Source organism: Papaver somniferum, chromosome 7 (assembly GCF_003573695.1).
Source record: "Papaver somniferum cultivar HN1 chromosome 7, ASM357369v1, whole genome shotgun sequence".
Lineage (NCBI taxonomy): Eukaryota > Viridiplantae > Streptophyta > Magnoliopsida > Ranunculales > Papaveraceae > Papaver > Papaver somniferum.
Window position 1 is genome coordinate 178,435,442 of NC_039364.1, and position 13,287 is coordinate 178,448,728.

Genomic DNA, 13,287 nt, shown 5'->3' on the forward strand with positions numbered 1-13,287 from the left:
GTCTTGAGACCTGTCACCCCGCTGGCGAATCCTGGGCCAGAGGATTCCCAAACGGTGGGGGCCGAGGCAGCGTTCTAGGATATGGAATGCTTATTTGAAATATTTACATGCACCCATTCCATCGACCCGGTGCCTTAAAATTGGTTGGGTATCTCTTTCTGCTGGGTGCCTTCCCCCTGGTCTTAAACCGTAAAACCATGTTTTGGCCCTTTCTTTTAAAGAAAATGTAAACAAACGCAATTTCAGAGAGTCCTCGGACAAATGATCAGGTTGCATAGTCCGACAAATTTGTTCAAACTCCCTTACATGAGTATAGGGGTTCTCAGAATCGAACCCTCGAAATATAGGAAGTATTTGTATCATGCTTGCATTTATTTTAAAAGGGTTATTGGTTTGAGGTAAGACAATACATGATAATGGAATTTGTATTGATGGATACATGTATTCATGGAGAGCACGAGGTTGGTCCATTTTGAAATGACACAAAGCCCACTATTTGGTTTTTAAAGGGTTTTCAAAAATTTGGTTTTTGATGGGTTTGGATTTTTGGGAAAAAATTTGGTTTTGGTGGGATATAAAAGAAATTTGGTTTAAAATTGGGAGCAAAAGAATTTTTTTTTTTTTTTTTTTTTAAAGTAAAAGTAAAATTTGGTTTTTGAATGGGAGCAAGCCCACTGTGCAAGCCTCTAAGGAAATGGAAGGAAGGCTGCGGCCCACAATCGGTTATCAGCTCAGCTGGGTTTAAACCCAGAGTCCAAAATACAAGTCCAATGGAAAAATTTAAACAAGCCCACACAAAATAAATACAAGCCCACAAATTAAACAACAAGCCCACAAATAAATTATTACAAACCCAAAATAGAAAAATAAAAAGCCCAAAAAAATTGGGTTAATTATTACAAGCCCACAAATAAAAAAATTGGAAGCCCACAGGTTGGGTTCTCTCAATGAAATGGGTTTAGGCTTACCTTTTTAGCACAGCCCAGCTGCTCTGATATTGTTGCAAAAACCCAGTTGGGTTTTGGTTCTTTTCCTTGGTGGCGTCCCAGCAGAGGAAAAACAGGTTCAGAACAGCAGGTCCAACAGCAAATGAAGTGAAGCAGATGCAGATGCAAATGCTATGCAATGAAATACAAAATAGCTAAAAAACACAGATAAAACACAGCACCAATCCCCGGCAGCGGCGCCAAAAACTTGGCAGGCCTCTAAAAGGGTGTAAAATGATGCAATGAAAACGGGGGCCTACAGTAATACCGCAAGTGCACGGTCGTCAGTTGTAACTCGTGCAAGTACGGGTCGATCCACAGAGATCGGGTGTGTTTTGGAGTGTTTAGCTAATTGGGTTCCTAGATTTGCTTTGGGCTTAGAAGCCTTTTGGCTTAAATTGGGCTTGAGTACTAATGGGTTTGAATGCCCTTTGAATGAATTGGGCTTAGTGGGTTTGTTAAAAATAAAATGAACTGAGCTTGGGCTCAGTTATCTTTGAAGTGCAAATGGGCTTTGGTTCTGGAAACTGGTTTGAGCGTTGGGCTTAACAATTCACTTGTGAGTTGGGCTTAGTAGTGAACTAGGCTTTGGCCTTAACTGGGCTTCAGAGGCTTTTGGGAGTGAACTGAGCTTTGGGCTCAGTTGGTTGGGCCTTTAGCCTTTGGTTTCACTGAATTGGACTTGGGCTCAGGAGTGAAGTGAGCCTTGGAGAGCAAAGCAAGCAGCAGGAGTGCAAGAGAGGCAGCAGCAGCTGAAGAAGCTACAGCAGCAACAGAAAATGCACAGCAGTGCAGTAGCAACAGAGCTGTAGCAGCAGTGCAGTAAATGCAAAGCAGAAATGCAACAGAGTTGCAGGTCAAACAAGTAGTAAAGAAAGTGCAAAACAGAAATGCAAGTAGTAATGCAGCAGAGCAGGTAAAGCAAATGAGAAGTGAAAGTAAAACAAATGAAAGAAAACAAGAAAGCAAAGTTAAACAGTAGAAGATGGAATTGTGGATGAGAATGAAGGTTGATGGCAAACTAGGGCATTGATTCCACCTCTTAACCTAGACTAAGTCGGATATTCCAATTGCAACCAAATTATCCTCCCAAGGTACTAGCTATCTGATTAGAGCATAACTAGTCTGAGGTTTGGACCATAATCAATTAACATGGGCTGCTGCACTTTCAATCACAGGGGTATCCTAACTACAATGTATGCCTGACATACAATGTGAGAGCAAAGTGATGAGAGGCCAAAATTGTAGTCTCCTACACAGTGGCATTAAGGTTTCATCTTCACCCTAGTGGTGAATTAGAACATGCTAACACCTAGAACTAAACAGGAACAATTACAAATGAACAGGAGCATTAAACTAACAACACATCAACAATTACACAACATCAAACACAACACAGTGAACAAGAAGAAAAATATGCAAATGATGAAAATTGACAATGAAATTAAAATCAAACCTAACCCAATTAGGGGGAAACTTGGCTAGTCCAAGAACAAGTTTTTCATTCTCTACAGATTCCCTTTTATAGCTTACACAAAAAATCCTAATTTCACAAAACCCTAAATTTGCAGACCCTAACTTTTGGGGAAAATCGAATTCGACATACCCATGTGTAAATTGGCTTCGACCCATGCTTTGGGTATGTCCCCTCTGCTTTTCTGAAGCTTTTCCAGCCCTCAATTGTGTCTTCTCCTCGCTGTTGGTGAAACCCTAGCTTCTCACTGTTCTAGCTTGTAGCACCTAGTTAGATGCTAGAAACGAGACAAGGGAGAGACTTGGGATGGAGTGGTGATGTACGGTGTGGTGTGGTGGTGGTGTAAGCGACAGCGGCAGAGAGTGGAGGTGGTGGAGTTGCAGGATCTGCAACTGTCGGGTGTTTGTGGTGAACTGGTTTTGGGAAGATGAGAAGGAAGAGCTCGATGGGATTAGGATTAGGGGTTGTTTGGTTGGGAATAGGGTATGTGTTGCTATGGTGTGAGGCGGGATATCAAATTTAGATGTTGGAGAATCTGAGTCACTGGATGCGATGCTGGTAGTAGATCGGACGGCTAAGAGAGAAGAAGTTTGTAGCGACCGTTGGATGTGGAACACAACGAAGTCAACGGTGCTAGATTAGGTTAGGTGCTATAATGTTGGTCGGAATCATCGGGATTTGATGCACAGGCATAGGAGCGACCGTTGGATTCAACTACCATCTAATCTGAAGGCTTGGAATTTCAGCGCTGTGGTGCTTGGCAGAGACTTCCGATTTTGATGCTCTATGAAGGAGCGACCGTCGGATGCTCCTGAGAACTGATCTGATGGCTGAGAACGGAGGCGCTTTTGTGTGTAGAAAATGAGGTTGTGCGCACCATTCTTCGCGGCTTCCTTGCGTAATTTCTCCCGGCTTTTCACTACTTTTCTGCTCTTTTCGCTCCGCGACTTATCCGAACTTTATTTATTACCTAAAAATGCAAAATTAATTAATAAAAATATTTATTCTTGAAAACAATGAAAATACAGAATATGGGATAAAATGTAGAATTAATGCGCAAAAGATGAGTTAAAATGCCAACAAAAAAGGATAAATATATACAATATTTGGCACTCATCAATGACAATGCCTATTCCTGCCCCTTCCTTATTTTTGGAACCATCAACGAAGACTTCCCATTGTCTTTGACTCGCGGGTTCGAGGACATCAACTGGATCCTTGCTTTCCTCGTCGGCTTCTGGTATTCCCCCAATCTCTTCATCGTTGTCCAGGGGGAGTTCTGCTAAGAAATCCGCCAAAACTTAGGATTTTTGGGAATGTTGAATTTCATGAATGATGTTGAACTGGTCCAGGTGGGTGTTCCACTTGGCTATTCTACCTACTTTTCCCGCGCTTTTGAGGACTGCTTCCAGTGGTGCTTTGCATGGGACGCAGACGAAGTGAGTTAGGAAATAGGTTCTCATCTTTTGAGTAGCCCATACTAATGCCAGGATGAGTTGTTCGATCTTCGTGTAATTCCTTTCCGCATAATTGAGGGTCTTGCTGACATAATAGATAGGTTGTTCTATCTTCGTATTGGTTTTGACCAACACTGCGCTAACTGCGTCTTCTGTCGCTGCTATGTACAATGCCAAAACCTCATCAGGATCAGGCTTCCGCAGGATTGGAATTGAAGCCAGGTGTTCCTTGATTCTTTGGAAGGCTTCTTCGCATTCTGCGGTCCATTCAAACTTACTCTACTCTCCTTTTTTGAGAATATTGAAAAAATGTTTGCATTTGTCCGAGGATCGGGCAATAAATCTCCCAGGCTGCTAAGGACCCATTGAGCTTTTGCACTTCTTTTAAATTCTTCGGAGATGGCATTTCCACTATGGCCTGAATCTTCGCGGGGTCTACCTCAATACCCCTTTTGTTACCAGATATCCGAGGAATTTCCCTGAGGTGACACCGAAGTGCATTTTTCTGGATTTACTTTCATGTGATGTTTCCTCATTGCTTCGAAAATATCTCTCAGGTCCTGGTGGTGATCTTTGCGCAGCCTACTTTTGACGAGCATGTCATCAACGTAGACTTCTAGGGTACTACCAATCCATGGCCTGAAGATAGCATCGACCATTTCTGGTAAGTTGCCCCTTGCGTTTCGAAGTCCAAAGGGCATTCTAGTGTAGCAATAAAGGCCATGCGGGGTGTAGAATGCTGTGTGTAGTTGATCTTCTTCTGCCAGGGCTACTTGGTTGTAACCAGAATATCCGTCCATGAATGACAGCTCTTCGTACCCTTCCACTGCTTCAACCAGTTGATCTATGCTCGGTAGGGGATAGCTGTCTTTTGGACATGCCTTGTTGAGGTTAGTAAAGTCGATGCATATCCTAACCCCTCCATTTTCTTAGGAACGACGACCATGTTGGAGATCCATGTAGGGTATTTGACTTCCTTGATGAAGCCTGCTTCTAGTAGTTTCCGAAGTTCTTTTTCTACTGCCTTATGATACTCTGGTGCAACTTTTCTTATTTTCTTCTCTGAAAGGTGGCGTGCCTGGTTTGATGCGCAGCTCGTGTTGGATTATTTTCGGATCAATCCCCGGCATGTCTCCTAACTTCCAGGCGAATACATCCGCGTATTCTTTAAGTAATTTGGTTAAGGAATCTTCTCTTTTTTCGTCCATTATGGTCCCTACTTTGATCATCTTCGGGTTTTCTTCCGTTCCTATGTTGATTTCTTTTACGGGCTCCACTGGTGTGAACACCGGCTTCGGGTCCCCAAGGACTGGGACGTTCTTTAATTGCTATTTGGTATGTTTCTGTCTTCCTTCGTTGGCTGCTGAAGTACTTGCCTCTGTGTTAAGGACATTATCATCCTTTGTCAAGCCCTTCCTGCGGTTTTCCTTGAGGAACAGGTCTATGGCCTTTTCTTTCGCAGCTTCTTTATTTTTGATCCTTCGGGTTTTTCGCTGCTCTTCCTGTTCGTTGTTGATACGATCCTGAGTGGCCTGGCACTCTTTTGCAGAGACCCGATCTCCCTTGATTTCCATTACTCCCTCGGGTGTAGGGAACCTGAGATATTGGTAGTAAGTTGCTGCCACTCCCTTGAGTTTATGTACCCACTTTCGTCCAATAATGGCGTTATAGGGGGATGGGGCGTCTACCACGCTGAATCGTGTTTCTACTTTCATGGGCCCGCGTTCACCTGCAACACGATGTCTCCCAATGGCTTTGTGGGCGCTCCGTTGAACCCGTAGATGGTGTAATAAGAGGTCATCTGTTCATCATGGAGCTTCATCCGTTTGAAGGCGTCGTAGAATAGAACGTTCACTGAGCTTCCCCCGTCGATGAGGATCTTTTTGAGGTTACATCCGGCCACTGGTAGTGTGAGGACCAAGGGATCGTTATGGTCTTCCATATCTTCTTCGATATCTTCAGTATCGAAGATGATAGGTGCGTCCATCCACTCTTCGTGCTCGTCCACCTCTACGCCATCAATCTTATATAATTCGCAGTGGTCTTCGAATTGCTTTCGTAGCCTCTTTCCTATCTGCGCTGTAAGTGAGGGCCCTGCGGCTTCGGAACACGAGATGGTGTTGATTGTGCGGTTTCCCTCTGGAAGTTGGACTTGCTTGGTTCGTTTGGATCTGTCCTCGGTGACTCCTTTCGTATGTATTGCTTGAGTTCGCCAGCATCAATCAATTTTTGGATCATTATTTTGAGGTTTTTTTGCATTTCTCTCTCTCGGTCTGGTGTCCATTGAAGCAATGATACTCACAGTAATCTTTAGACTTCTCGGTCTTGGGGTGTTTTCCCTTAGACCACGGCCACTCCAAATTTTCCCTTCCTTTGATCTCTCGCAAGATCCGAGCGTAGCTAGCATTGAGCTTCGTGTAAACCTGATCTTCGAATTTTCGATCGTCTTTTCGTCGTTCATCTCTTCGTTCCTTCCTATCTTCGTGAGGTCGTTCCACTGAGCTATTTTTTGGCCCCGCTGGTTTGTTCTGCGGAATTGGTACGGTGAGACCTCTGCGTTTGTGCCCTCGGGTTCTCACGCTGGATTTCTTCAAGACGAGCATACTTCTCAATAATTATTCGAAGATCTCCTTCTGTCTTAGGTACGCTTCCGTGGATCTCAACAAATAGTGGACTCATTCGGTCTAATCCCCACTTGTAGCAGTTGATGCTTACTACGGGATCCACACTCCCTATGGCTTGGCAGATCTTGTGCCATCTGTTGGTGTATTCCCTCGTGTTCTCCTTGTAACCAATTGCCAGAGAAAAAAGTTTATCCATTCCGGTGTTGACAGCTTTGTTGTACATGTAGGTTCTCAAGAATTTCTCTGCGAGTTGATCGTAGGAGTTGATGGAATCAGGTGGCAGGTTGTCAAACCAAGACAAAGCCGATCCCTTCAGACTTGATGGGAAATACCTACAGAGGACGGCGTCGTTTTGACTCCATCGGGCTAAGATACGATTATAATACCGGATATGTGCCGCGGGATCACTGGATCCGTCATAGCATTCAAAAGTTGGGACAGGGCACTTTAACGGAATGGGGGTATTTGCCAGGCGATGAGTTAGGGGCGTGGAGTTAGCTTCTTTCATCACCTCTTCAAGCCTTCCTCCGCCTTGTCTGGCTTTTAACTGCCTGATCTCAGCCATCATCTCATCACGCAGCTCCTCCATTGCGCGGTAATATCCCACGTTCTCATGCTCAGTTGAGCGTTTCTTTCTTCGAACTTCACTGTCATAATAGTCTAAGTCTTCGGCGGCATATTCCGGATCGGATGCACTGCTTCCCCTAGCGGCGTTTGCTAGGATGATTCTTCGGTCTCTTATTAGGCTCTGGTGCTTTAGAATTTGCTTCGTCCAGTTGTTGGCTAGTCTTCGTGCTTTGGGCAATCCTATCTTTCAAGTCTTGGTTCTCCCTGGCCAGAAGAGCTACGGCATCTGCGTAGACCTGCTGGCTCTTTTTCAATTCTTCGAGCTCTACCATCAGTCAGTGGGACTGGTTTGATCCCTGATTGGGAGTTCCGGCTTGTACCCCTACGGCCATAGTTCCCCCTTCGTCTACTGTGTGTATTAAGGGTGGCAGAGGATCAACTTCAATTGTTGGTATCTCCAAGTTTGGTCCCCTCGGTTGAGCTTCCACCCGCGGTACTAAAACCACTGGTATGGTTTGATTCTGACCGTTGGTTGACGGCATTCCGAAGACTGGTGGATGTGCGGGCTGATGTGTCATAGATTCCGCCACCCCTTCTCTTTGTTGATGGATTTGGTTTGAAGCCAAAGTCTTGTTAGCTTTTGTAGCCTGGAGGGCCGCAACAGTTGCGTTTTTCTTTGTGGGTGCTGCTTTGAGAGACGCGGATGCAATGGAGTTAGTGTTCATAGGTGAGATGATTTCCGCAGCATCCTGCCTCTGAGTAGCTTTTTTAGCCTTGTCTCATTTCTGCTTGCTTCGGGTCATGACCGGGGTAATCCTCGGTGTTTCCTTTGATGAGGCTTTGGTTTTTCCTGCCTCTAGTATTTTTTCCATTTTTAATCTTTTTTTCTGCATATGGGAATAAATAAAGAGAGCCAAAGATATCCATGAGGATCGGGTTAGTGCCATTCGTATCCGCAAAATTATTGGAATAGAAGGAAATGAGCTGCCCAAGGGCCTTAATAAAAGAGAAACGTAAAGACTCCATCGGTCTAGTTTTCGCAATACAAATCCTCTAATAAACAATCATGGACCTTGTTTTCAGACTACTTTTGAAAAGGAAAACTCTTGAAAAGGCAGATCCGTCGCGAGAACTCATGAATCTGGATTATTAAGTCTTAGTTTTAAAAGAAAAACGCCTCACGTGCAAATCTGTGATAGATAGCCGTGGATTTGTCTGCTTTGAAATGGTGTTTGTGAAAATGAAGACCATAAACCCAGAAAAAAAAGGTTTTTAAAGCACGCTGAACCCAGAAATAAAAAAGGTTTTGAAAGCACGCTAAACCCAGAATAGGGCACAACCATAATGCGCGTTTAAGGTGAAATCACATGATAAGATAAATCTTTTACCGGGACAAAGTCCCTGTTTCTAGCGCCAGATTTTGAACACAGGAATCACGAAGCCATCCACGTGTTCACAAACAATATTCGCATACATTCTAATTCTAGAATTGTACGCTGTATGTGTAAGGGGAATGATTATATCGATTCATCGACTCGAAGCCTTCAAGCTTGTCATTGTCTTGTCGAATATTATCATAAATAATGTTCGTATAAAGGAATAGACAGAGAATCAAGTATAAATGTAAAGCACATGAAGTTCAACGATGAATATAAGGTGCTGAAATGTAAATAACACGAAGATTTACGTGGTTCGGCACTAAGGCCTACATCCACGGGGCTGGTGTTTCACTATGTATTGAATGATTACAAAGATAGTCGAATGACTTTAGAGTATACATAGGTCTGCGGAAGTAGGGGGATTACTTACTCTTCCTATTTCTCTCTCCTATATTCTCTTATAATTGCTCTGGATTGGTCGACCTCTTCTATCTTAGTGGAGAGGGGTATTTATAGGGTTGGAACGTGGGTCCTACTTCTGAGGTGCCGTTGTAATCTTATCTTCTTGTGCTTTGTGCCCATTACGCAGAGGTCTTCGACATATGCTGCGGCCTGATCTTGAATACGAAGGATTATCCTCGCCTCTTCCACGAGCTGATTGACACGTGTATATCTCTTTGGTATTTAATGCGGGTAGATGGATGTCTGCTCGTGTCAGACAAGTGTCTCTTTGTCTGGTCACATCTGTGTCAGTCAAACTTCCTCTCAGTCGTTGATCTGGGATCTTCTTGTACTTTGTGCCCATTACGCAGAGGTCTTCGGCATAGGCTGCGGCCTGAGCTTGAATACGAAGGTTTATCCTCGCCTCTTCCACGAGATGATTGACACATGTATATCTCTTTGGTATTTAATGCGGGTAGATGGATGTCTGCTCGTGTCAGGCAAGTGTCTCTTTGTCTGGTCACATCTATGTCAGTCAAACTTCCTCTCAGCCGTTGATCTGGGATCTTCCTTGGGATTGGGTGTATTAACACCCAAGGGGTATTATCTGGTGCTCCTCTGAGCCATCATACCTCTGTGATCCTATATCCCTGACCGTCAGATCTGCTGACCGGTGGCATCTTCTGATGAGATGCTTGCTATCATGTTTTGATATCTTGTTTTGCATGCCTTCCACGTGTCTCTTTCTGTACACGTGGTGGATGATGAAAGGTGTACATACACTCCGGGTGAACAGATTCCACTTGTGATTCCTGTAAAAGCTCTAAAATATAGTTATTAACAAAATATCGAGATCTAGCTAGTATAAATGTGGGTATAAAAGTGTCGCACTTGCATGCTTATTAATAATCACGGCGGCGATGAAGTAAAACAATGATCACGATGGTTTTTCGAGGACTGTGTTGCATACTACGGCCTAACGGCTCTTTCCTTATTTTCTTTTTTGATGTACGGACCACCACTTTGGCTGCCATAATCTAGGAAGTAGAGTTCCTTAGTATTTTATTTATCGTCCGTTGATTAGTAGACACGCGTCCGTGATACATTGCGTATTCTTTAGATATTATCATTGGACATAAATGTGCAAGAGAAGCTTATCTTCTCCAATAATTGAAAGTTAATGAAATTGGTTTTGTTGGCTGCGCTTCTTAAGCCATATTTGGCCCGAATCTTCGATTAAGGAGGTGTTTACACCATTTTCATCATCTTTGTCTTGTTAATTAGTTGTATCTATATAACAATTGGCATCAGAGCCGTTCTATCCACCCAATTTTTTTTTTCTGATTACAAATGACTCTCAAAGAGGTTTCTGATAAAGCTGATGCTAACACATCTGCCATCACTCAACTTAAAGCAGAATTCAAAACCCTTTCCACAGATCTTACTACTCAGATCGATATAGTAAATACTAGCTTCAAGGAAGCTTTACAAGAGAACAATTGAAACCTCATTCAGTTATTCAGTAAACCCATCAATCCTCATCATCTTGAAGATGAAGGTGAATCTCAACACCATCGTTCTAACTTTGTCACTCACCATCATCGTATTCCAAAGCTGGATTTCCCACGTTTTGATGGAGAGAACCCTAGAGGCTGGATCCAGAAAAGCGAAAGATATTTTCAACTCAATGACATGAAGAACACAGGAAAGTCGACATTGCAGCTATCTATCTTGAGCGTAAGGCTGAAAAATGGTTTTTAAATTTTCAGATTAATCGTAATCGAATTACTTGGGCTGATTTATCTCATCATCTATGTGCTCGATTTCAAAACCCTGTTGAGGAGAATTTTGTGGGTAGTTTTAACAAGCTCATACAAAGTTCATCTGTGGATGATTACTATGAACAGTTCGAGTCACTCAAAGCTCTAATGTTACGTATGAATCCTTCCTTGAGTGAAGCTTACTTTGTCATGAGTTTTCTTAGTGGGTTGAAGGAAGAAATTGGTAAGTCTGTGTCTATATTTCACCCACAAACTCTAGCTGATGCTTTCTCACTGTCCAGACTACAAGAACAAAAACTCCACTTAACCAACACAACTAGTAGACCATTTACCAAACTTTTCACTACCCCTTATAACTCTCATAGACAATACTCTCCTACACCAGTATCACCCAAGTCAATTCTCACTTCACCTAAATCTGCTCCTACTACCCCCAAAGCCTAACCCTCCACCCCCAGTTATTAAAAGTCTATCACAGGAAGATATGGACAAGAGAAGGGCTCAAGGGTTATGTTACAATTGTGATGTTGTTTATAGACCAAGCCACTTTTGTAAAGTGAAGCAAAAACTTTACATGGTTCATATGGATACCCTTGAGTCACAGGATACTGAGGAGGAGGAATAAATTTTTGAAGAAGCAAATGAATCCCCAGTACACTCTGATATTGAAGTATCTCTACATGCTCTCACCGGCACTGTCACTGGTGATACTATCAAAATTCCTGGTCTCATCAACAAGAAAAAAGTCTCTATTCTTATTGACACAAGAAGCACCACTATCTTCATTGATAGTGATTTAGCTTCTTTACTTCATTGTTCCGTTGCACCAACCCCACCAATGATGGTTACTGTTGCTAATGGAGCCAAAACAGTAAGTTCAGGTATTTGTCCTAAACTACAATGGAGTATGCAGGGACACACATTTATGGAAGATTTGAGACTATTGCCACTGAGAGGCTGTGATATAGTACTTGGAGCAGATTGGCTCAGAAAACTAGGTGATGTGATTTTCAACTTAACCAAACTCAATATTTCCTTTCATTATAACAACCAGCACATTACTTTACAATGGACTACCCCTAAACACTCCTTCTTAATGATGAGTGGTACAACCATTAAAAAGTACTTTTACAAACATTCTCATGGCATAGCAGCCCATTTATTCTCCATTTCCCCAACCTCAACACCCCCTACAACTCCTGACATTTTACTACCATTATTACAAGAATTCAATGATATTTTTCAAGAACCCACTGAACTTCCACCAAAAAGGATTTGGATCATACAATTCCCTTACAACCCAACTCAACTCCTGTCAATCAAAGAGCCTGTAAATGTCCATATGTACAGAAAGGAGTAGCTGAGCAATTAACTAAAGATATGCTTCAGTTTGGGATTATTCACCCAAGTCACAGTCCATTTGCATCCCCAATACTTTTGGTCAAGAAAAAGGATAATTCTTGGAGGTTCTGTGTTGATTATAGGAAACTCAATAGCATACTATAAAAGACAAATTTCCCATTCCTATTGTTGATGAGCTGCTTGATGAACTTAAAGGATTTAGAGTTCTCTCAAAGATTGATCTTAGAGTTGGCTACCACCAAATCAGGGTCAGTGATTTGGACATTTTCAAGACAGTATTTAGAACTCATCAAGGCCACTATGAGTTCAAAGTCATGCCCTTTGGCCTCACAAATTCCCCTGCAACATTTCAAGCTTTAATGAATGACATCTTTCAACCATTCTTGAGGAAATTTGTTTTGGTTTTCTTTGATGACATACTCATTTACAGTTCAAGTATGACTGAGCACTTAGAGCATCTCCATATTGTTTTCTCTTATTGAGACAGCACCAGCTTTTTGCAAAATTGTCTAAATGTAGTTTTGGACAATCATCCTTGGAGTATTTGGGTCACATTATTACACCTGAAGGAGTTTGTGCTGATCCGACAAAAATCTCTTGCATACAGTCCTGGCCATTTCCCAAAATATCAAGGAACTAAGAGGCTTTCTTGGCCTCCCTGGGTAGTACAAGAAATTTGTGCAAGGACATGGTGCCATCAGTAAACCTATGTATGACTTACTTAAGAAGAATTCCTTTCTTTGGAGTCCTGCATCAACCATTGCCTTTGAGAAGCTCAAGCTAGCTGGTGGGCCCGGGAAAGCGTATAAAATTGAAGCGAAATGAAACGGGCCTACAGTAATACCGCAAGTGCACGGTCGTCAGTTGTAGCTCGTGCAAGTACGGGTCGATCCACAGAGACTGGGAGTGTTTTGGAGTTTTCTAGCTATTTTGGGCTCCTAAATTGTTGTTGGTTAACTATGAAGCCTTTTGGGCTTTGGGCTTAGGGTACCTTTGGATTATAGGCTTGTTTGACAATGAAGTGAACTGAGCTTGGGCTCAGTTGGTCTTGAAGTGCACTAGGCTTGGCCTTTGAAGTGCACTGGGCTTTGAGTGTCAATGGGCTTCTAGATTAACCCAAGACTGAACTGGGCTTTGTAATGAATCTGGGCTTCAGTAGTCTTTGAAATGAACTGAACTGAACTGGGCCTTAGGCCTTAACAGATACAGTGGGCTT